This window comes from Arachis stenosperma, chromosome 6 (assembly GCF_014773155.1).
Source record: "Arachis stenosperma cultivar V10309 chromosome 6, arast.V10309.gnm1.PFL2, whole genome shotgun sequence".
Taxonomy (NCBI): domain Eukaryota; kingdom Viridiplantae; phylum Streptophyta; class Magnoliopsida; order Fabales; family Fabaceae; genus Arachis; species Arachis stenosperma.
Window position 1 is genome coordinate 101,765,018 of NC_080382.1, and position 4,571 is coordinate 101,769,588.

Sequence of the window (4,571 nt, forward strand, 5' to 3'; positions counted from 1 at the left end):
GCATCGTGTATCAGGAATCCAAGAGATATTCACCCAATCTAAGGTAGAACGGAGGTGGTTGTCAGGCACACGTTCATAGGTGAGAATGATGATGAGTGTCACGGATCATCACATTCATCAAGTTGAAGAACAAGTGATATCTTAGAACAAGAACAAGCGGAATTGAATAGAAGAACAATAGTAATTGCATTAATACTCGAGGTACAGCAGAGCTCCACACCTTAATCTATGGTGTGTAGTGATGAGCGGATAATTTGTACCCTTTTTGGCATTGTTTTTAGTATGTTTTTAGTAGTTTTAGTTGAGTTCTTAGTATATTTTTATTAGTTTTTAGTTAAAATTCACTTTTTTGGACTTTACTATGAGTCTGTGTGTTTTTCTGTGATTTCAGGTATTTTCTGGCTGAAATTGAGGGACCTGAGCAAAAAATCTGATTCAGAGACTGAAAAGGACTGCAGATGCTGTTGGATTCTGACCTCCCTGCACTCGAAGTGGATTTTCTGGAGCTACAGAAGCCCAATTGGCGCGCTCTCAATGGCGTTGGAAAGTAGACATCCTGGGCTTTCCAGAAATTATGATAGTCCATACTTTGCCCAAGATTTGATGGCCCAAACCGGCGTTCAAAGTCACCCTCAGAAATTCCAGCGTTAAACGCCGGAACTGGCACCAAAATGGGAGTTAAACGCCCAAACTGGCATAAAAGCTGGCGTTTAACTCCAAGAAGAGTCTCTACACGAAAATGCTTCATTGCTCAGCCCAAGCACACACCAAGTGGGCCCGGAAGTGGATTTTTATGTCATTTACTCATCTCTGTAAACCCTAGGCTACTAGTTTTCTATAAGTAGAACCTTTTGCTATTGTATTTAGGGAGAGCTTTTGATCATGCTTTTATGATTGAACCCTCTTTGGGAGGCTGGCCATTCCGCCATGCCTAGACCTTGTTCTTATGTATTTTCAACGGTGGAGTTTCTACACACCATAGATTAAGGTGTGGAGCTCTGCTGTACCTCGAGTATTAATGCAATTACTATTGTTCTTCTATTCAATTCCGCTTGTTCTTTGTCCAAGATATCACTTGTTCTTCAACTTGATGAATGTGATGATCCGTGACACTCATCATCATTCTCACTTATGAACAAGGTGACTGACAACCACTTCTGTTCTACAAGCAAACAAGGCTCTAGTGTTTATCTCTTGGATTCCTGATACACGATGCATGGTTGATCGCCTGACAACCGAGTGCTCGCCTGACAAACGAGCCAGCCATTCCGTGAGATCAGAGTCTTCGTGGTATAGGCGAGAACTGATGGCGGCATTCAAGAGAATCCGGAAGGTCTAACCTTGTCTGTGGTATTCTGAGTAGGATTCAATGATTGAATGACTGTGACGTGCTTCAAACTCCTAGCAGGCGGGGCGTTAGTGACAGACGCAAAAGAATCACTGGATTCTATTCCGGCCTGACCGAGAACCGACAGCTGATTAGCCATATGCTGTGACAGAGCATAGGAACATTTTCACTGAGAGGATGGGAGGTAGCCACTGACAACGGTGAAACCCTTGCATAAGCTTGCCATGGAAAGGAGTAAGAAGGATTGGATGAAGACAGTAGGAAAGCAGAGAGACGGAAGGGAAGGCATCTTCATACGCTTATCTGAAGTTCCTACCAATGAATTACATAAGTACCTCTATCTTTATCTTTATGCTTTATTCGTATATCACTATACCCATTTGAGTCTGCCTGACTAAGATTTACAAGGTGACCATAGCTTGCTTCATACCAACAATCTCCGTGGGATCGACCCTTACTCGCGTAAGGTTTATTACTTGGACGACCCAGTGCACTTGCTGGTTAGTTGTGCAAAGTTGTGTTTATGCCATGGTATTGAGCACCAAGTTCTTGGGGCCATTACTTGGGATTATTTGAGTTGTGAAAAGTAGTGATCACAATTTCGCACACCAAGTTTTTGGCGCCGTTGCCGGGGATTGTTTTGTGTATGGACAACTGACGGTTCATCTTGTTGCTTAGATTAGGTATTTTTTTTCAGAGTTCTTAAGAATGAATTCTAGTGTTTCATGATGATCTGTTGAAGTCTGGCTGGCTGAGAAGCCATGTCTAATCTTATTGGACCGAGGTTTCAACTGATCATCACAAGAGCTTGTTGATCTCTATCAATCTTGCTATTGGAGCAATGATCTGCTAAGGCTTGGCTGGCCATTGGCGATGTCTAGTGTTTTGGACTGAAGCTTTCTTTGAAAGTTTGGCTGGCTATGAAGCCATGTCTAATTCCTGGACCGGAGTCTTAGACTAGCATTGCAATGATTCCTGGAATCCAAATTAAGAATTCTGAAACTTTTATTTTCTATTTTCATGTAATTTTCGAAAAAAAAAGCACAAAAAAATTTTAAAATCATAAAAACCAAAAATATTTTATGTTTCTTGTTTGAGTCTAGTGTCTAATTTTAAGTTTGGTGTCTTGCAATGCATTGTTTATTTGATCTTGGTTCTATTTTCAAGTCAATAGTACAGGGAACTGAAGATTCAAAACATGCAGCAGAGGAATTGCACAAAAAAAGCTGGGCGTTCAAAACGCCCAGTGAAGAAGGACAGACTGGCGTTTAAACGCCAGCCAGGGTACCTGGTTGGGCGTTTAACGCCCAAAAAGGTAGCATTTTGGGCGTTAAACGCCAGAATGGATACCATTCTGGGCGTTTAACGCCAGGATGGCACAAGGGGGAGGATTTTGTTTTCAAATCAATTATTTTTTTCAAGTTTTCAAGGTTTTTCAAAATCAAATATTTTTCAAATCAAATCTTTTCAATCAAATGTTTTCAAAATAAATTTCTTTCCTTTTTCAAAGATACTTACTAACAATTAATGATTTGATTGAACATCTCAAGTTTATTGCCTTTTCTGTTGAGAAAGGTTTAATGTTTGAATCATATCTTTTCTTGTTAGGCAAGTCATTAATTTTTAAAATCAAATCTTTTAAAAAAAATGTTTTCAAATCATATCTTTTCAATCACATATTTTTTAAACCAATCATATCTTCTTAACCTCATCTTTCTCAAAATAGTTTTCAATCAAATCTTTTTGATTTCTAATTTCAAAATCTTTTTTTAAAAATCACTTGATTCCTTTTCCACTTTGAGTTTTTGAAAATTATCAATCAATTTTTCAAAATGATTTTAAAAACTTTTTAATTAATTTTCGAAAATTCTCTTCCCCTCTTCCCACATCCTTCTATTTATGGAGTACCACTCCTTCTCAATGCATAATTCGAACTCTATCTGATTAAGTTCGAATTCTTCTACCTCTTTCTTCTATTTTTCTGTTCTTCTGACACCTCAAGGAATCTCTATACTGTGACATAGAGGATTCCACATTTTCTTGTTCTCTTCTCTTTCATATGAGCAGGAGCAGAGACAAAGGCATTCTTGTTGAAGCTGACCCTGAACCTGAAAGGACCTTGAAGTGAAAGCTAAGAGAAGCTAAGGCACAATTCTCTATAGAGGACCTAACAGAAATCTTCAAAGAAGAAGAACACATGGCAGCCGAAAACAACAATAATGCAAACAATGCATGGAAGGTGCTGGGTGACTTTACTGCACCTACTCCCGACTTCTATGGGAGAAGCATCTCTATCCCTGCCATTGGAGCAAACAACTTTGAGCTTAAGCCTCAATTAGTTTCTCTAATGCAATAGAATTGCAAGTTCCATGGACTTCCATTGGAAGATCCTCATCAGTTTTTAGCTGAATTCTTGCAAATCTGTGACACTGTCAAGACTAATGGGGTTGACCCTGAGGTCTACAGACTTATGCTATTCCCTTTTGCTGTAAGAGACAGAGCTAGGACATGGTTGGACTCACAACCTAAAGAAAGCCTGGACTCATGGGAAAAGCTAGTCAATGCCTTCTTGGCAAAGTTCTTTCCACCTCAAAAATTGAGTAAGCTTAGAGTGGAAGTCCAAACCTTCAGACAGAAGGATGGAGAATCCCTCTATGAAGCTTGGGAAAGATACAAACAATTAATCAGAAAATGTCCTTCTGACATGCTTTCTGAATGGAGCATCATAGGTATTTTCTATGATGGTCTCTCTGAACTATCCAAGATGTCTTTGGATAGCTCTGCTGGAGAATCTCTTCATTTGAAGAAGACGCCTACAGAAGCTCAAGAGTTGATTGAAATGGTTGCAAATAACCAATTCATGTACACTTCTGAAAGGAATCCTGTGAACAATGGGACTAATCAGAAGAAAGGAGTTCTTGAGATTGATGCTCTGAATGCCATATTGGCTCAGAACAAGATATTGACTCAACAAGTCAATTTGATTTCTCAAAGTCTGTCTGGAATGCAAAATGCACCAAGCAGTACTAAGGATGCTTCATCTGAAGAAGAAGCCTATGATCCTGAGAACCCTTCAATGGAAGAGGTGAATTACCTAGGAGAACCCTATGGAAACACCTATAATTCTTCATGGAGAAATCACCCAAATTTCTCATGGAAGAATCAAGAGAGACCTCAACAAGGTTTTAACAACAATAATGGTGGAAGAAACAGGTTTAGCAAT

At 39.3% G+C, this 4,571-nt stretch overlaps 1 non-coding gene across 1 annotated transcript; it reads right to left on the minus strand.

The window, feature by feature from the left end:
- Positions 1-3,950: 3,950 nt before the first annotated feature.
- On the minus strand, positions 3,951-4,058 carry LOC130937248 (small nucleolar RNA R71). Its single transcript, XR_009068473.1, has one exon. It is a non-coding gene; the product is annotated as a small nucleolar RNA R71 (small nucleolar RNA).
- Positions 4,059-4,571: the final 513 nt, after the last annotated feature.